This window comes from Pezoporus flaviventris, unplaced genomic scaffold (genome assembly GCF_033815535.1).
Source record: "Pezoporus flaviventris isolate CSIRO_AGI_PZ_B2104156 unplaced genomic scaffold, CSIRO_AGI_Pfla_v1 ptg000066l, whole genome shotgun sequence".
In the NCBI taxonomy this organism is placed as follows: domain Eukaryota; kingdom Metazoa; phylum Chordata; class Aves; order Psittaciformes; family Psittacidae; genus Pezoporus; species Pezoporus flaviventris.
In genome coordinates, this window is record NW_026892614.1 from 17,411,691 (window position 1) to 17,432,473 (window position 20,783).

General features: G+C 41.2%; 1 long non-coding RNA gene across 2 annotated transcripts; it reads left to right on the forward strand.

Moving 5' to 3' along the window:
• LOC133278531 (uncharacterized) lies at nucleotides 1-9,586 on the forward strand. Of its 2 annotated transcripts, XR_009746584.1 has the most exons (5): nucleotides 1-1,005; nucleotides 2,814-3,363; nucleotides 5,156-5,289; nucleotides 5,733-7,868; nucleotides 8,114-9,586. It is a non-coding gene; the product is annotated as an uncharacterized LOC133278531 (long non-coding RNA). The 2 variants fall into 2 exon arrangements; XR_009746583.1 differs by lacking the exons at nucleotides 1-1,005; nucleotides 2,814-3,363 and having other exon boundaries at nucleotides 5,001-5,289.
• Nucleotides 9,587-20,783: the final 11,197 nt, after the last annotated feature.

A 20,783-nucleotide genomic window follows, 5' to 3' on the forward strand; every position in this document is an offset into this window, starting at 1 on the left:
CAGACCTCTGTCAGATGCCTTGGCCCCGAGTGATTTTTCAACGTGCTATGTTAACAGGAGTAATGTGAAGAAAATACCCTGAGTGAAAGAATAGGACAGCTAAAGCTAAAGTTCCATCAGGAAGGAGATGCTTTAGAAATGTGGGAGACAGCTAGACAAGGTTTAAATGATCTGCTTTGTAAGAGCGAGTAACAGTTGCCAGCAGCAAGGGGGATACTAAGAAGAGCGCTGTTTTGACCTGCTTGCTTTGAAATACTATATGGTTTTAATAGTTTTCAGTTAGTGCAGACAGCAAAGCCTAGCTATGAAGAGGCAATATAGAACTGCAGAGAGAATGTGCCATGTGCAGAATAAACCCTGACAACATATTTTTTTTTAGCGAGGACTAAGAAAAGGGTAACAGTGGAATATACACAACTGCAATTTTCTGAGGCTGGTGATATGGCTTTAAAGTTCTGGTGGCTGGGTTTCTTGTGAGGGATTTGGTTGTGACTGGGGTTCAGGAAGAAAACCCAGGGTGAGCTAGAACAGTGTGCTGAAGTGACCAGGAACAAGCCCTGACTCATAAAACTGACAGAAGTTGTTACCTACAGTGGGATTTATCTCCACTAGTCATAGTTATCAAAAAGTTAGATGCCTGGTCTACACTAATCTCTCAGGCTCCTGAACAAAAGGCACAAAAGGCAGCTCCAGAGGTTAATGAATCCCAGCTATTTGGAAGACAGCTTAAATCAGAAGGATCTGCCCTCCCAAAGGAGCAAAAAACAAATACCATGAATGATACCTCCTTACTTTTTCCACAGCTGCAGCAATGTGAAAAGAATCCCTCTTATGACCCAGGCTGATGCTCATGAGAAAAACACAATGCTCTCACACAACAGACATGCTGGAACTGTCAAAATGCCCTGCTATGTATGTGTGGCTGGGGGAGGAGGGAAACAAAACTGCTTGTGTTTTCTAAAATACAATAACACCAACCTTGGTGGAAGGTGGAGACAGACAAGGGTAAGCATTTCTGCTAATATTTAATCATGTGCCATGAAAGATAAAGGGTTTTAAACACTGAATTATGCGAGCAAAACACCAAGCCACAGACAAGTTGGATTGGGGTCACTGATGCACCTGAAACCAGAAAACTTTTCAATTTCTGTCATTTTAGTTTCCTTTTGAGTTCAGAGGGGCTTCTATTTAAATATGCTGCTATAACCCGTAACAGAGGAAAATCATAGCTCACGCTGAAAAACAAAATGATACTTTCTTTTTTCTATTTTTAAAGTACATGTGTTTTTAATAAGGATAAACAGTTAGAAAGCCCTAAGGCCAGATAAAGCTAGTATTTTTTGATTCAATGCATGGAATTGTCCTAAATAAATAAATAAATAAATAAATAAATAAATCAACCGTCGATCCTCTGCATATCGTTGTACTGACGTTGAACCCGTGAAAAGGGTAAGTATGTAATGCAGTACGCTCTGCTAGCACTGAGGCAATGATTTACTTTTTAGAGTGTGGGCATGAGAAATTGTTTCAGTCATATATTTTGAATATCTATTTGAAGCTATCACTTTGCAGCAAGTAAAATGTGTTTTATCCTTGCTAAGTCTGCAATCAAGTCTAGCTCTGTGGTTTATCTGGCTAATGTTCTCATTGTTTCAACTTTCTTGCTTGGCAGGGGATCAGTCTCTTCTTCCTGCTCATGTTGAGCAGGCAGACTTGCAGATTTCAGTCCTGCTGGCATTTGTTTCTGAAAGAAATGGGCTATAGTGTACCTTTTGGCATGACAAGGAGATAGTGAATCTGGGAGCCTTTCCCTCAGCCAGTGTAGGACCTCAGAGAGGGGCTGATAGTCTTTTACCATCAAGATCATTACAAACAGTGTGACTCCTTAGCAAAATGCTTGAAGCACATGCAGAGAACTAAATTAGCCGTAGCAAGAACAACAAACCCCAGCCTATAAACCCTTAGGAAAAATACCCTGATAAAAGCTATGGGATTAAATAACTTGAACTTGAATGGAATTGTCAGGGTTGTTTTTTTTTCTGTTTCCTTGCAGGTCATACAAGAAGGAAAAACAGTGCCGCACCTTTGATGTAGTTTAAATAAATATTCAAAGTCCCTTCCATTACTGCCTGATTAATTAATGTGGATGCATATAAAATGAGGAACAATTGAATGACTTTCTGGGCTTCCTTGGGGGATTGGACTTTGGCAGTAGCTGCACTGTATTGTATGTAATACAACTTTGAAAAGAGAGGAAAGTAGAAAGCTGAGAATAATAGGTGATGGAAGCCTCCCAGATTCACTGTGTTGCTGGCTGTCTATGTGGGAGAGTCTACATTAGCACTGCAACCTTCAGGTGCTGTGATTTGACAATTACTGTTTTGGAAATGGTACTTCCTTGTTCTTTGTGCCCTGAGGGAAGTCTCTGTCCATTACCCTCCTGCCTGCTTGAGTGAATCCTTTTTAGTAAAATAAACCTGGCCATGAGAAACAGAGAATATATTCAAGCCAAAACACCCATGAAGAGACTTGTGTTCATAGTGAGAGTCTAATTCCAGGGATCTTACCTAACCTACTTACACTTTGATCCAGTGGTTACTCCATTGGTGACCAGCTTTTTTCAGAGGTATGCCACAATCCTTCTTGCGAGTACCCACTATATTTCAGAAACACCCTTTCCCCCAGGAAAACAGGCATGAGTTTGTGGTGGCTATTTTTAAGCTGTTACAATTGATTAAAATATTTCTGACTGTGTTGGTGAAGAACATCAAGGAGTCTATATAGATTAGTCATATTATTCTCTCACTTTGCAGATGTCCCAGAAAGCTTTTCATATGGAAGAAGGTATACACCTCGTCTCACTCCATCTCTCAAACTACCACCTGGACAACCATGTAATCTTCACCATGACACAGCAGTATGGTTCTATTTCTCTGGGTTTTTTCCTCACCCAGTAGCTCAAAGTTGCCATTGTAGTCATAGATTCACCTGACTCTGTGGTTTCAAGGATGGTGGTGTGTGTCAGTGGACTCTATAGCCTGCCAGTTTTCTAAGAATTGTATCATCATATGCTGTGTGGACCTGTTCTCTCCGTCTCAGAGAATCAATTAGCAATGACTTTAGCACCATGTGGATATGCAGTCATCTCCTGTGATGCCACCATCCTTCAGTGAACTTGAAATGTGGCCTTACCAATAGTATAACTTTGCTAAAACTTAAAAAAGTTTGGACAATGATTGAAATATTTCATGCCCTGGTCAAGACAGCTGAAAGACTGAGGACTGCTGGATGAGAGAGTAATCCTCTGGTAATCAGAACATGGATGTGAAAAGTTCAGCCATCTTTCTGTGTTTCAGGTTCCTGGTATGCATTTTATAATTTCTAGCAGCAGACAGCTGCTTTAGGCAGCATGTATGGGAATGCTTATGCTTCCTCTGCTTCTATTCCCATTGATAGGGTAGTCTCTGCTATTGACTCTTGACTTTCATATTTCTTGTTTGGAGGATGCAGCCCACATCAATTAAAGCTTGTGAATGACAGGGACATCTGCAAAGGAAACAGGATCCTTCTGTTCTGCTATTACTGGTTAAAAAAGACTCTCTTCCTGATTGTTATTCCATTGGTCTACATCTTTCTGAGTTGACAAGCAGTTATATTTATTGTCTGTTGCTTTCTTCTGTGACTCAGCAGCAAGCAGGCTGAGATTCACAAACGGAAGTAAAATGACATCAGCAGTTGTCAAATAGAAAAAGACAAAGCTGACAAAGGCATTTTGCTTTAATGCTTCAAAGCAGATATTGCAAATAACAGAGTATGGACACACACATGGGAATATTCAACACGGAATTTTTAAACAGTTGAGAGCATCCACATCTTGGAGAAAGAAAAGTCACACTGTCTTCCTCAACAGCAACTTGCATTTTAAGTTCAGCTGATCAAAGATGAGCACAGCAGTAGCTGCAGGCATCTACATCAGCTCCACCAGTGAGACCTCACATCAGGATGGAGCTGACAGGTGAAGATCTCAACAGCACATGGGAACGGTACATGCCCTTCCAGCCATGCTAGGCACTTCTCTGCTGTTACAGCTAGTTTCTGCATCACCAGTACTGGGGTAGCAGGAATGGATAAAGGCAGGGTAGTCATGGATCTGTTGCTACTCTGTGTATCATCACCAAGCTCCTACCAACGACCAAGTCACCCAGGTTGACCATATGCATGCTTGCCCACCGATGTTAAGCTAAGGGAAGATCATATGCAAGCCTTTTTTTGGAGCAGCACCAAAAGCACTGCTGAACATCCTGCCCTGCAAAACACTTGGCACAATCTAAACAATCCAGTAAACTCTTTATCAGCGTCTGACAATTTCTTTATCTTTCCCGTTTTCTATGTGACTCAAGAGAATCCAGAGGCTAATTCTTCCTGTAGATCAACCTTCTACTATAATTTGGTGCCCTGTTTGGCATTTCCCTACCTGACCAGCTCATCAATTATTTTACCTTGTACAGGAGGATGTCTAAATGAGAAACACTCAGATAAGAAGTGATCAGAGTTTGTTCCTTAGTATCCAAACCAAAACTTTTTCTGAGGCTCAGTGGATGTTACCCAGCTTTAAAAGAGAGGTGCTCACATATTTATGTCTTTTCCTTCCACAACAGCTCTAACCCAAAAGAAAAAGGGCCTGAAACACAGCAAGAAAATATTTTTTTTTGCTATGGGCTTATATTCCTTCACCTCTGCTTCTCATTCTGCCTCTCCTAGATTCGCTTGATCAAGAGTCTCTTGATATTTCTGTTCTGAAAGCCATCTCAACAAGTTTCAAACATATCAAATCATTCATAACTTTTCCCTTTGAGAAATGTGTTGAGTTCCTTTTGCATGTTTATTTCTGATCCTCTTTGCAGATATGTTTAAGAGCTTCTCTATATTAACATCCCTAGTCTTCACCTTGCTTCAGAAGATTCCCTTTTCCTTTCAAAACTAAACTCCAGATTTTTTTTTTTTTTTTTTTGATCTCAGGAGCGAAAGCAACTTTTTACCTCTGTTTTTTGAATAGCTGGGAGGAAACATTGTCAGTTATGAAGCTTCCAGTTCACAATATTTTCTGCTTGAGAAGAAATTTAAGCACAGCCAAAGCATGTATTTTTCACCTTAGATAATATACCAGTTCTCTAAAGGCAAGAGGCTCAACAGGCAAATTGACATGGATTTTACTGAAATCAGCTATCTAAGTTATACCAGATGAGACTTTGCTTGGAGAAATCAAAAGCAAGCCTCTCTGGAAAGTAAGTACAGTCACCAGTTGACTTTAAATTACTTTTCTTGTCAGAGCGCACTTCCTGCTTGAGGATGTCAAGACTACTTTCCTGAATCTTTTCTGTACTTTTTTTGTGGTTCTTTTTGTGCTATTTGTGTTTAAAGTTCCCTTTGCCCAACATATTCGTTTCTTTTGCACCTTGGCTTTCAGACTGGGTGCTGAGCTGATCTCTATATGAAAGCTGGCTGACATATCCTACAGCTGTCACTGAGCAAGACTGAATGGCCTCTTTTTCTGTTCAATTGTTTTTTCATACCCTAGTGACTCTCCTCGTCATATTTGGAGGGTCCTCTAGAACCACTTGACTTCTTACACAAAATAGCTGCTGCAGTTGAGTAGGCTCAAAGGATCCATGCCCATTTGTCTTCCATGTTGCTCTTCACTCATGTTTTCTTCTTCCCTACCCCTTCAACAGTGACTGAGGTGGAGAGGATTGCAAGACCCAACAAATAAACTGGTGATTCCTTGACTTCATTGCTTCTTCCATAATGAACAGTATTCTTCTCCTGGGTAGGTGGAAAGGTGTGCATCAGCACTGCTGCCTGGCCAGAGCTTGTTGGGAAATGTAGTTTGGCTGAGGGGCAAAGTCCCCAACAAAGAACAGGAAGAGGATGGACTTGAGACCTCTGGAGTCAAGCTGTGATGCCCCTTCAGAACTGAAGTATTTTAACTAGTTTCTTGGTTTGCCTGCTCAGGTTTTCAATGAAAACTTGAAATGTTCTGTGGAAAGCAGAACCATTTCAGGAATAATTCACTGCCACTGAAAGATCCATTCTCTACTGCAAACAGTTTGATGTAGAACTTTTCTGTTGGTTCCAATTAGGACAAAAGTAGAGTGCTCTCTGTGCTATCCTGGGGGCTCAAAAGGCAACCTAGCTGTTGTCCTGTATCTTTGGTAGCAATACATGTTTGATCAGCTTGTGTACTCAAGATACAGGCTTGATAAAAGGGAAACAAGGCCTAGTTTGCTGAAAGTCCCCTTGAATTCTCCTCAGAAATTATATGACTTGCCATTCTTTAGGCCAGCGATAAAGCTTTTTCTTCATACCCATTTCTTCCTTGCATGTTTATGTTGAGCAAACCCTTATGTTAGTTCACTCATTTGACTGAAGGTTTTCCAATTCTGGCATTGCACTAGGCACATCACCTGCTTAAGTGATATTTTTCACAGAGATAGAATCATAGAATGGTTGGGATTGGAAAGGACCTTAACGGATTAAAGTATCCAAATACCTTTAAGTTGGTGTGTCTCTAAACAAAACGCTGTAATAATTAATGGGGAGATATACTGTAAAAATAATTATCCCAGTTTTGGTGTAAGAGAGAATATTGAGACTACCAGTTGCTGCATGAAGAGCTTCAGTTGACAGGTCACCACAAGCGACCATAGCTGGTTTGGGAAGCTCTGAGTGTGTATTAATCTCTGTTTCAGCAGAATATGTGCCTTTCAGTCCTCAAGACTTTCTGAGTCAGCAGGTGCCTTATCCATGCTTGTCTTCCCAGTTTTCTGCCTGATTCCTGGTATACGGGCAACATTTGGTGGCACATAAGCCTTGTGGCTGCTTTCATCATTTTGTCAAAGGGAGAGAAATAATGAAAGAGCTGCTGCAAGAAAACAAACGGCCAAATAGCTGTTGAGGAAGGAGGTTCCAACTCGCTGGAGTTCAGCTTATTACAGGCCATATGCCTGAGTGGCTCCCCTCACCAAGTGCTGCACCCAGCTATGGAAACAAGTGTGAAAACGCCTGTGGTTCATCAGGCCTGATTTGCTATAAATATGTGCAACTGCTGGGAGAACAATAAGAAGCTGAAGTGGCTGTGGGGTTAACAGGAGAGAATCCATTAGAAATACAACGTTAATAAACACATTTCCCAAATATTTATGTAAAGATGTTAACAGGCAATAATAATTTGTTTTCCAAGCTCACAGCAGATGTTTTTCTTTTAGTACGCAGGCTATATTCATAAATGATGCAGCTTACTTAAGTAGAGAAACAAATTGATACACTCTTCTTCTTTATTTTTAAATATCATGGGGTTGAATTAATAGTTAGCCTTGACAGATATCAGTAGCTCATGCCATTTCCAGCTATACCCAATGTTTGCAGGGTTTGCAGTGTAAATGAGGGACTAAACACATGACTCAGCTCCTGAATGATGGATGTGTTAAAGAGACTGAATGACAGAGCTGGCAGAATAAGGAGAACAGCAAGTGTGGAAGAAATCTGTTTCTAACCTGGCATTTCAATTATCTTTACTTGGCAGAGCTCCTCCTAAGAGCACTGAAGGCTCAGGCCCCAGCCAACCATTCCATTTGGATGTTACGAAATCTTAATTATCTATCAAAGGCAAGTGACCATCAGCACCAAGAGCTTGTTCTACAGCTGCCATATTCCCCATCCTCTATACAGAACACTTTTTTTCTCATAGTGCTTAGCTGCTGAATGACTTATTCTGGAAGACATCTTCCTAGTAACATGGCTTTGCTAATTCAGAAAAAGTATTCTAATCCAATCCAATAAGACATGTACATTTAGTTATTCTGGAGGAGGTATTCCATTTTAAATTAATACCACGTCCTTAATTTATAAGGGTTTCCATAAAGAATCTGGTGCGGCTTTTCTCACCCCTTCTGTATTTCTGTGGCCAGGTTGTACAGCTCTGTGCCTTTTTTCTCCTTTAGACTGGGGCTATGTCACGTGTCTAGTAGCTCTTTACACACATAATTCACAGCACTATCTATAATTCAGTACAACTGTATCAGTCCACCCACATTTCGTAAAAGATGATGACAAGCTCTGTTTCATTTAATTTATACTCCCCCTCTATGTGAGAGACTCCTGCCCTACCTTTGAAACCTTTAACATTTATTTTCTTTTTTGGTGTCCTTTGCGTCCCCTTTTATACTGCCCGCTTGTAAGCTTTTTTACTTGTGTGTGTCTTGCTTAACTTTCCCAGCAGCATATCAAGTAAGATGCACTTTATAATTGAAATGAGCTGTGATGACAGCTCTGGTCTGTCTCTGTTTTGATTTGAAATGCTGTTACGTGAAATGCTAGGAAGGTGTCTAGACATGGTGCAGGGTAGGCACCACATGCACACTGTTAGCAGACAATAACTAATTCTTCAGTGCCAGTTGCTTTCCTCCTCCATGTTAGTTCAGAGGCAAAAAGGGTTGTGTGCCAATCTTTCCACCTGCACAGGATGGCTTTATCCATCTTTTTTTTTAACAATAAGCAAAACTAAACATAGGAAGTCTGTTTCTTAGAAATTGAAAAGTCATCTTACCAGTTTCATTAAAATGTGCCATTTTTTGCCTCTGTGTCACATAAGGGTCCATTAATTATCCTGCTGTCTCTGAACATGGCTCCAAAGAACAGGGTGACCACCTTTTTCAATAAAATTGCAGATTTACAATTTTCCAGCTCAGTGAATTTCTAGTATTTAAATATATTGAAAGGCCAATGCCAGGCTTCTCTGCCTTCCTGTGCATTTTGCTGGGAAGGGGGTGCTAGAAGGGTGCATGAGCAGAGAATGAAAAGGGGTAGAGGAGAAAAAACTGGGCAGACAGATATGATGGCATGAAAATCTTGCAAAATAGAAGGGATTAGAGTGCCTGGAGAGACCTGAAGTTCAGAGGGGGCTCTTGGTGCCTCCTCAACCCTCTCCTTGCTCCCAAGCAGGAGAGATGAACATTACTAGGATACCAGACAGGGCAAAGCTGATCTCTTCTGAGAAATGGTCCATCACTGTGACTGTAAGATGAGGTCCAATCTGGTCTAATTGCCTTCTGCCTCTTTGCGAGTTAACTTGCTGAGGGGATAGCAGGAGAGCAAGACACAAACTCTGCACTCAAATCCAGGTAGGTTTGACACAGCCATTCAGAAGTGTGGGATGATTCATTCTTCCTGTCTGCTTTTCTGGGTTGGGAAGGGGAAAGATGAGCCTACGCAGGATTTTCCTGCTGTTGTCTGCAATTGAAAATTTGTTTTCTCCATCTGCAAAACTGAACGTTCTTCTGGCAACAGAGAACTCAGGAAGAAGAAAAGTGGGGAATAAAGTAAAGTGACTGAAGAAAGAAAATTAATTGTGAACTAAATAAAAAATATCAGGAGGAAGAAGGATGGGGGCTAATGACAAAAGCAGAGCTGGGGTCTGCATTTTTTGCCTGTAGATTGTGATCCTGGCATATAACTAAACAACCTCTTGTGGCTGCCTTGCTTGAGTATGACAGCCTTTCTTACAGACACAAAATAATCAAACATCCAATGGAAATGTTTCCTAAAGCTCAGTCTTTCCACTCAGTACTTACAGTAATGTTCATGCTCCAGGGGACTGCTGGCATCCCACACTGCTGGTGGAGTGAACGACACTGCAGCTTCCTGTTAACATCTGAGCTGAGTTCCACGATACCGATCTGGAGGTGAGAAAGGACTTTGGGTACACGGATCATCTGCCAAGAACAGTATCAGCTTGTGCCTGGTTTTACACATGGGTGGACCAGCCCAGGCACATCCCTCCTTCGTGGCAGTGCTGCTAGGGGTAGTCGGATGGCTGTGCCCGGTGTAAGCTCTGTGCCACAAACTCTCTCCACCCACTTTGCTAAAACAGATTCAGAGACAGGAGAGTGCTCCAAGGGCCTATAAATATTGGCTCCCTGGTTTTCTTCAGCTCTCTGTTTTTGAAAAGAAAAATAAAGCTTCCTCTCTGGGGAGCTGAGAAAGGCAGGGGAATGCCTACCAAATATGACGAGCTGCTCTCCAAAAAGCTGTCAGGGAAGAGTTCCTCTGGCTGTGGAATTTGTGTTCAATACCACATTCATGAGAAACCCAGGGAGTCACCCCTGCGGCCTCATCTTCTTCCTGACTTGTTAGTAACATGCTTAGATCATGAAGTAGGTGATACAGCAAAGGCAAAACTGAAACCTCAGGCTTTCTGAATGCTGAAGTTCCTCAAGAGAAGTCTCAGCCATACTCTGGCAGAAATTAGAAATAATTTGGAATTATTGTCAACGGAGACAATGGAAAGAGAGCTTGATGTAGAATGCCATCTGGATTCCTTTTTATTAGAATCATAGAATAGTTAGGGTTAGAAAGGACCTTAAGATCATCTAGTTCAAACCCCCTGTCATGGGCAGGGACACCTCACACTAAACCATGCCACCCAAGGATTCGTCCAACCTGGCCTTGAACACTGCCAGTAGTGGAGCATTCACAACTTCCCTGGGCAGCCCATTCCAGCGTCTCATCACCCTCACAGTACAGAATTTCTTCCTTATATCCCATCTAAACTTTAACCCATTACCCTCTGTCCTGTCACTACAGTCTCTAATGAACAGTCCATCCCCAGCATCCCCATAGGCCCCCTTCAGATACTGGAAGGCTGCTATGAGGTCTCCACGCAGACTTCTCTTCTCCAGGCTCAATAGCCCCAACTTTCTCAGCCTGTCTTCATGTGGGAGGTGCTCCAGTCCTCTGATCATCCTCGTGGCCCTCCTCCGGACTTGTTCCAACAGTTCCATGTCCTTTTTATGTTGAGGACACCAGAACTGCACACAATACTCCAGGTGAGGTCTCACGAGAGCAGAGTAGAGGGGCAGGATCACCTCCTTCAACCTGCTGGTCACGCTTCCTTTGATGCAGCCCAGGATACAGTTGGTTTTCTGAGCTGAGAGCGCACACTGCTGGCTCATGTTCATTTTCTCATCGACCAACACCCCCAAGTCCTTCTCCACAGGGCTGCTCTGAATCTCTTCTCTGCCCAACCTGTAGCTGTGCCTGGATTGCTCCTACCCAGGTGTAGGACCTTGCACTTGTCATGGTGAAACTTCATGAGGTTGGCATCAGCCCACCTCACAAGCGTGTCAAGGTCCCTCTGGATGGCATTCCTTCCCTCCAGGGAATCAACCGAACCACACAGCTTGGTGTCATCGGCAGTCTTTCTGAGGGCGCACTCAATCCCACTGTCCATGTCAGCGACAAAGATGTTGAACAAGACCGGTCCCAACACTGATCCCTGAGGGACGCCACTCATTACTGGTCTCCAGCTGGACATTGAGCCATTGACCACAACTCTTTGTGTGCAGCCATCCAGCCAGTTCTTTATCCACTGAGGGGTCCATCCATCAAATTGATGTCTCTCCAATTTAGAGACAAGGATGTCATGTGGGACAGTGTTGAACACTTTGCACAAGTCCAGGTAGATGACATCAGCTGCTCTACCCCTGTCCATCAGTTCTGTAGCCCCATCATAGAAGGCCACGAAATTGGTCAGGCAGGATTTGCCCTTAGTGAAGCCATGCTGGCTGTCAACAAGCACCTTGTTGTTTTTCATGTGCCTTAACATGCCTTCCAGGAGAATCTGCTCCAAGATTTTGCCAGGCACAGAGATGAGACTGACTGGTCTGTAATTCCCCGGGTCATCCGTTTTCCCCTTCTTGAAAATGGGGGTTATATTTCCCTTTTTCCAGTTGTCGGGAACTTCACCTGACTGCCATGATTTTCTCAAATATGATGGACAGTGGCTTTGCAACTTCATTCTCCAGCTCCTTCAGGACCCACGGATGGATTTCATCAGGTCCCATGGACTTGTGCACGTTCAGGTTTTTAAGATAGTCTTGAACCAGATCCTCTCCTACAGTAGGCTCAAGGTCTTCATTCTCACAGTCCCTGTGTCTGCCTTCCAAGACTTGGGTTGTGCTGTCAGAGCCTTTGCAAGTGAAGACCAAGGCAAAGAAGTCATTCAGCACCACAGCTTTGTCCAAATACTGTGTAGCCAGTTTTTCCAATAGCTTCCGGAGGGGGCCTACGTTACCCCTACTCTGTTTTTTCTTCACTATGTACCTATAGAATCCCTTCCTGTTATCCTTAACATCTCTAGCGAAGTTCAATTCTAACTGGGCCTTAGCTTTCCTAACCTGTTCCCTAGCTTCCTGAACAACATCCCTGTATTCTTCCCAGGCTGCTTGTCCTTGCTTCCACTTTTTATAAGCCTCTTTTTCCTTTGAATTTTCTCTTTTATTGAAACTACCTCACTTTGATTACATTGATCTCTATCACACACACAAAACAGCTAAGGTTCCAGCAAAACTACATATAATTTCAGTTTGTGTTATAAGTAAGAGCTTTTAATTTTGCCAAAAGAAAATATTTATACTGAAACCCTTTTATAAAAAATCATTTCTTGTCCCAGTACAAAGAAGCAATACTGAAAACTTTTGTGCTTTCATACGACATGTTAAGAAATTAGTTTTGCTACTTGCTCTGGTAGGATCAGGAGTTCATCCAAATTACTGAGTGTGTCTATTTTTTGCTCTAAAACCTTGTTCACGGAAGTCATCCTGTTGACCATATTCTTCATTATTAAAATCCTAGCCTTTTTTCTAATTTTTGAAATTCTTAATCAGTCACAGTTCCCTGTTCCCACATTCTTGGTATAAACATGGCAATAAATAGTTGTTTACAAGGCACAAAAATGCATCACAAAAATTAACGCAAGGCTGAGGCTCTGCTGTTGTTTGCTTACATTGCTGTGGAGAAATATGCATGCTTATTATGAAAACTTGCCTTCAGAAAAAGATAAGTGTTTGAAACTTGCAGATACAGACTAAACTTGTTTATTCAATCCGTTTTAATATATTTGCCAAATACACTAATGAGTATGCTCTCCTGAATTGCTCAGGTGGATAAGACAGAAAGGTTTTCTTCTCTCCTCCTCCCCTGACACACATGGAGACACATGTACACACACACATATACACACATGTACATTCACTCACATACAAGTCCTAATGCACAGAAATCCCATCAAGCATTTTAATAGCACTGCCAGGCTTTGCAGCTCAGTTATTTTTTGTGTAAGAAGATTAGGACTTGGACTGACTTTCTATGGCATATGGAGAACACGCAGTACAATTAAGCTCACTAAAGACTAGAGACAACATATATCAGCAGCTAAAAGGTATGTACACCATACAGCTGCAAATGAAATATAGCAACAGAACAAGAGGCATGAACAGATTCCATTACATCCATTACATAGGATTATAGTGATGGCCTGAAAACAAAACTGAAAATTAAAATCTCAAAAAAAAAAAAAAAGAAGAGTTGGGACTCCTATGGAGTTTTAACAATTTTTTAGCTGAGAGGGTCTTCCTTTAACTCTTTTCCAAGGCAGAGATGCATCTCCCTGAGGTTGAAAACAAAGACTCCTGCCTGCTTTCACAACTCAGACTGGAAGCAGTGATTAGAGTTTTTCTCCTCCACATTTTTTCATAGTTGCTGTGCACTGGGAAGAGTGCAAGGTACAAGGGAACTACCACTTGTATAGAACAGGGTACTGTGCACAAACAGACTTTTCATATTTGATGATATATTTTGACTGCTGTGAGGGCACAGCATCCATCATGTTTTGGTGTACATATGGGGTGCTTTTGCCCATTCCTCACCAGGCAGCAGGGGAAGCAATGGAGCTGGAGGCCTTTGGGCTACACACACCCCAGTACTCCAGGGACGTCATCACCCTTCTTTCAGAGATGGCTGTGAGATACCCTTCCAACTTCCCAAGGTCTATGGGAGCCACTTCTCAAACCTTCACACAATTGAGCACCATTCAAGTGAGGCTCCATCTTGCTCAATTAAAGAGGGGTTTTTGTTTTATTTAAATTAGGTGTAAGGCCCTGTTGCAATCTGATTTCTTTTGGAGGTCAGATGTATGCGTCCTTAGGTAAAGTGAAGAATATCACTCGGCAATGACATTAGTACACAAAGAAACCAGAGTAATACCTAGTGATTTCCTCACAAGTGCAAGTTGCACTGCAATGCACTTGCATAGCAGAGTGGGACAAGTCTTCTCATGTAGGTGGACAGAACTTTTCAAAGAATTATCAGATAAACTGCTCCTGCATGACTTTTTGAGGATGACTAATACTGAAGATGGATGGTTGTCAGAGAGAGGCACAGTTACTTTGTAATTTTTGCTAAATACACGATTTACAATCCTGCTAGGCTTTAGGGTACTGCGGTTTTTTTGATTCTTGGGTTTATTCCCCACAGTTGACAGCGTGGCTAATTAAGCCATTTCCAGTCCCCCATCTTCTTTGCACAAACAGCAAAACATAATGAGTTTCCAAACAAGAAAAATATTTAGCATCCTAAAAATGAAGTCCAAGTTGCTTTGAAGAATTCAGAAGTCTGTTGTCCTGCAGCCTTACTGAGATACATGTATTGTTTCTGGCATGTTGTATATTATGGTGCCTTGTTCAGAAATACAGATACCTTATATAGAGAGAGTATCAGAGTTATAAATAACTTTTCTATTTGCAAGATTGCTTTTATATTGAAAATATTTTTGATCCCACTAGAAATGGGAAGTAGACTAATTGCAAAAAACAGCTTTTAAAGCATACTCAAAATTTGGCAGCTTAAAATATAACCTGTTTTTGTTTTGCCTCCTAAGGCTGTTGGCAGAGTGAGCAGTCCCTTTCACAATGCAGCTTCATGTGGCCTTACCCACAGACTTTCCTGGTTCAGACTCTGAAACCAGACTTTCAAGCAAAAAATATGCTTTTCTGCGTGTGCTGGTTAACATCCATAGTAACTGAGCACTCAGGCCCCCCACCAAGATGAACTCATTCCAGGATTCTGCAAACAGTGCTCTAGAGCCTACAGGTGGTCACTTTTAACTATTCACACAGTGAGATGTTATTTGAGTTGACTATAGGTGGCTAAACTGCTTCTAAGTATCAGCCACTGAACCGTAACAGCCCATAAGCTGATGTGTACATTGAATATAGCATAAGAGCCCAACAGGTACTATGAATTCTGCATAAGCCTTTGGAGTAGTTAAATCTACCTTGGAAATATGTTTAGGGCAATGAGATTTGAATCTTCCTCCAATGTGGGGAGGAAGCAGCTGCTGGTTTCAAACTCAGTGGATGGCAGTGGAGGAGTTCCTCAAGGAATCAGGCAAAATTACTGCTCATTTGTAGCTATATAAACATTACAATATAATAATTATATATATTTATATATATCAAGTACCATAAAGAAGTAAATGACATTTCCAGGCTCCTGTGGATATAATTTCATTAGAATTTGAAGGACGGGAACCACAAATATGAGCCTGGTTTGCTTTCCTCTTTTTTTTCTCCAGTACATATGCGATTCTACAGGCAGGTCTCACATAGCTACAAGTTAAATTTGTGTCTCTTTGGAGTAAGAAGGCAATTTTATTGCAGTTGTGTCTTTGGCAGACAGTGGCTGTAAAAACCTTCACTCATTCATGTTAGTCACAGAAGTTAGAACCACATTACTGGAAGACTGAACAGAGGCAGATTGCTGATGGTTTTGAGTAATGCTATCTCCTTTTCATATTTATTGCCATAGCAGACAACATTTTATCGGCGTCACATACAGATTTTTTAATAACATGCAAAAGGACTTTTTTTTCTGGGAGATTCTTGTTTAGGTAATTAGAGTTTCTCTTTTAGATTTTATTTTTGTTGGATCTTATTAAATATTTCCTTGTGACTATTAGCACATCTCATTCTGGCATACTGATTATTACCTCTTTTCATTTTACCACACTGAACTTCTACATTTTTTTAACCACTTAGTAGAGTTTTATATTTCTTCTTTCACCAGGTGAGTTACAGCTATGCTTGTATTTTCCCTTTTTTAATTTTTTTGTCAAGTGTTCATGCACCCCCTCCTACAGAAAATGGACTAGTCAAAATGAGAAGAGGTTCATGATAATCTGTGGACACAGTTCAGATGTTCCAAGACAAGAAACCTAAAGTTTTTTATGAGCAATCTTACCTCAATATACCAGAACTCCTGTGCTGCTGTTTTGACTGTCTGCAGTATGTATAACAGATGTAGGGGCTGTGAAAGTCATCTGACATCAGCATAAATAAGTAAAATATTAAGCTCTCTCATTTTCCATCACATGATTTTTCAGACATTTTAATCCAATCCCTTTCAAGTGTGGATTTACTGGGGAGGGCAGGGGGTCATTAGCGCTTCCCCTCCTCCACTGCCATTAATACAGGCCAACCAAGGAAGGACTGGTGTTGCTTGGTGCTATGATTTTGTTCATGCACATACTTGCTTTTTTGTCCCTTTTTTTTTTCTTTCAGCCAAGTCTTCATCAGCCTATTTCTTTGATAGTACCTGAAGTTTATAAGTTGCCTTTCATCTGAATAGTATCAGTTCATAGCCCCAGTAAAGACCTTATCATTTCCAGCCCTTGTAGAGGTTCTAAGGGGAAGAAAGGATATTTGCCCACCATTATCTTGCTTCTGATTGAAAGAACTAGAGCCACAATGGAGAAATTATTTCACCTTGCTGAAGCAATGACTGTACATCACTCTGTGGACACTATAGAGTGGCAAGGTCATGATAGGCAGCCTCTTTGTGCAGATTGGCAGAACAGATGGAACTAAAACAGGATAACTGGTGCCATCTCAAACGTGGTAAAGTAAGGATGGCTCCTTTGCCTGCTATACAGGCAGGGTGATACTGTGACTATGCAGCCCTCTGAAAACCACTCATGGATGCACAGTTTTATACAACCAAATATGCCTCCGAGTGTAAATAACCTCATCTAGTCAATTTCATTTTATTGTATGTATGCATTTATTTTATGTATGCAAAGGCAGAATGATATGACATGTCTTGCATGGGGCACAAAATCAAGCTAACAAAGTGTATCCTGTATCACCATTCTTTTCTGCTTTCTTAAGGGTAAGCTTGTTGGCCTTATAGATGGAAGAAATGAGTTTCAGAGGCCTCTTGGTCATATTAGATCTCTTTGTCCCTGCAAACAGAAAAAAAAAACAAACACAACCCATGTACACAGAATAGATCAAATCAGAAAAGAAATAACTCCTGTTAAATATTTTAATGCAGTAGAAGCTGAAATGATGACCATATGATGTGCAGTGAGTGCAGTGATACAGAGAAAATGGCACATAACCACAACATTAATTGCTTAATGACACAAATCTGGTAACGTAAAAGCTGCTGTAGGTAGTCAAAGTTGAGTACAGTCAGGCTGGTGCAGCAGTCTGAACTCCAAATATCTATTTGACATTCTGCTTCAGGTTAAATTTCTTTTTTTTTATTTTCTTCCTTCCCGAAACTGACTGGTTTCTTTTTTATTCTTATGTTTTGCTTGCTTCACAGTGTCTTGTGTTTCCCCAGCCTAATCCTCCTGGGACAGACTAAGCTGGGAAAAACTTCAGTTTGCTTCTATTTTACTCTGCTTTACCTAGCCTCATAAAGTTGCTTTAGAAACAGTCACTTTCTGGTGTATGAGGACAAGATGTCATGAGGCATGTAGTAGAATAGTAAAGCCAGGCTTTGATCAGTTGCCAGAAATAGGGATGGGGAGAGAGAAATAGGGGGAGCTTTTTAAAAAATATATACAATAGCAAACAAACAAGTGAAAGATACCACAGCTCAAAGAAAAGATTTTATTTTAGGTCAGATGAAACCTACTAGTCTTCCTCTAGAGAATACAAGTCCCAGTCCTCCTGAAGAAACTAGCTACCAGCCCTGTTTAGTGACATACAGAGGTTAAAACCTCCTATGTGATCATTTTTTCACCCAAAGCCAGGGTTGCCTGACCTTCCATGTAGCTTCAGGCCATTGTTGCATGATCTCATCTTCACAGCTTGCTCAGGGAGAGCTCAGCTCTTCTATTCACTAAATGTTCAGCCTTTAGCAGTCAGCATGGAGAAAAAGCTGAACAGATCCCTGGCAATTTGCTCAGCTGTGCTGGTTATGGCTTGGGGGGGTCAAGCACCTGCCAATACATATTCATCATTTGTCTCATACTGAAGTCCCTCGCTGAAGTCTCTTCTTCATGCAAAGGGTATTGGAGGCAGCAGCACACATGCCTTTCATTCTTTCTGTCTTTCTAATGTGACCTTGTCTTTTGCTCAGGTTTACTTATCTACATTGGCACATTGGAAAAGTGACTGGCTATGTTAACTACTGTGCATTGACTTTAGTGGCTTGTGTAGCATCCAAAACACATGAATAAAGTACTTAAAAAAAAAAAAAAAGAAAAAGGAAATTGACATTACATTTATGTTGATGCACATTTCAGTTGCCAAGAAAAGAGCAGTTTGGCTGAAGTATCCAACAAAAATCTGCTTTGTGGGTATTCCTTGGCGAGAGCCCATGAAGCAGGATGCTTTCATACAGTACTCCCTTAATCACTCTAAAGAGGTTTCAGAGAGATTAATAATAACTACTGCAGTTGTTACACCCACACACAGTGACTCAGAGACGCCGATGAGGCCTGGGCAGAGTCTTTACCTGTGGGGCCACATAGACACATGACAATATTCAGTCCAATAAAGTTGTCTTTCCAGCAGCATGAATGATAATCTTAGAGGTACATGATGACAGGGCCTGTCAAATAAGGCCCTATACTGAGACACAGCCCAATATATAACAACGTCTCACCAGAGCCACATTAAAGGCTGCAGAGAAAACCTTGCTCTTTCTCCTTCTCTCCCAAATATCAGCAATGTTGATTAAAACCAAATAAAGTCACAATGTCATACTGTGCTGCACCAAGAGAGGACTCTGAGAGTAATAAGCACCTATTTTAAATGAATTTTTATGTGGTCCTTCCCAAGCACAGGGCTGAGGCAGCTGTCTGTTAAGCAGACACAATGCAGGCAGGAGGTGATCAGTGCTGCAGTAACGGGGGTGTTGAAGCAGTTTTGAGCTGCTGCTGCTGTTCATGATAAACTCAGGTGTGTGGATAGACGTGGTGTTACTGACTGCTGCGGCCAGCGTAGACACCCATGGTAAGCCAAGATTTTGGTCTTTTGGGGCCTTTTGTTTAGCTTATATTTTGTGGGGTCTATGTCACCTTATTCTCTCTTTCTGACATAAAAGAGCAGTGATTGTTGTTTGATTACCTCCCTGGAAACAGAGAGTGTTCAAGAATACACTGGCCAAGAATGTTTGGTCAGATACAGATTAGCAGAGAATAATAATTCAGTGGCCATTACAGAGCAAGTTGCATCCAGCAGCAGAGTTGACTAATTATGGATTGCTTCTTGCTTCTGCTCATTTGATGGGAAAATTTCTATTGACTTCAATGGCACAGGATCAAGCTTGATATGCCCAGTAGACTGTGGAAGCCTTGGACTAGCATGCAGGGCAGAGGTGAGCCAGCTGTAACACTAGCTATAGAAATAAAAGCCTTCCAACAAAAGAACCAGAGATAAACTAAGGACAATTAGGAAGTATTTGAGTTCTTCTTCCTACTTGCAATATGGCAGGGGGCCAGGCTGTGAATGAATTAATTTTGTGGCCAAACTCAAGTAAGATAAATTCACTTTGGAGAGGAAGAGAAAAGACTTGACTAACTTGGTCTCCTTCCATGACAAGATGACCTTCTTAATGGATGAAAGAAAGTCTGTGGATGTTATTTACCTGGACTTTAGTAAAGCCTTTGACATCGTTTCCCACAGCATTCTCTTGAAGAAACTGGCTGCTTATGGCCTGGACAATTCTACTCTTTGTTGGGGAAAAATCTGTCTGGATGTCCAGGCCCAAAGGGTGTTGGTGAGGAAGGTTAAATCCAGCTGGTGACTGGATTTCCAATTTAAATGATAAAGTGATTCTGTTATATGAAAAGCATGAGAAACTTCTTTCTGTCCTTCAAGGGCTTTTCCTTTGTAGGAGGGGCACAGAATTGACTTCTGTGGGGCAGCACAATGGTGGCTGACTTACTTAAAGTTTTCTTTGCAGGTTATTTCTCTAACCCTTCTATCTGCAGCCCAAGTCACACAGAAATTATTAAAGGAATATGGGGAGGGGGGTAAATTCACCAAAAATTGCACAATGCCAGATGGAGTAACTGAAAACGAGAAGGAATCATTTTCTTTTTTTTAGAGAGGAAGTCAAACAGGAATTTTTTTAAGTTTTTGTCCTATTTTTAACATTCAGAAAAGCACAAATATCTTCAATAGTCAGAATAACTTCCAGAACACAAGTCACATCATCAAACTTGTACTATCCATCCCAAAGCTGTATTAGCTCACTCCCACAGTTTTTGCCATGAGGAGGCTGCTTCCTCAAATTCATAGTGTTTAATGCTGTCACTGTCTGCATTGTACAGAGCTAATCAGTGCATTTACAGAGTGGCTGAATAAGAGCAGCTTTTCAATAGTCAGCCTTCTGTATGCATGCATATAGCCTAAAATAAACTATCAAGTCACTTATTATTTTAAATTCTAGGCTATGTTCCAGAAAAGTAGCACTCTATATATGTGACAAAGTGTGTGGGTGTCTGTATTTATGGAATGTGGGTGTGCGAAGATCTAACTAATATTTTTTTTCCCTTTTTTTATATCTTTATTGAAATTGGCAGCTTCAATTACTCTGCTTGGATGCAAGCTGCGTGCTTTTCAAAATCCTATTTCTCATGTCTATTGTCA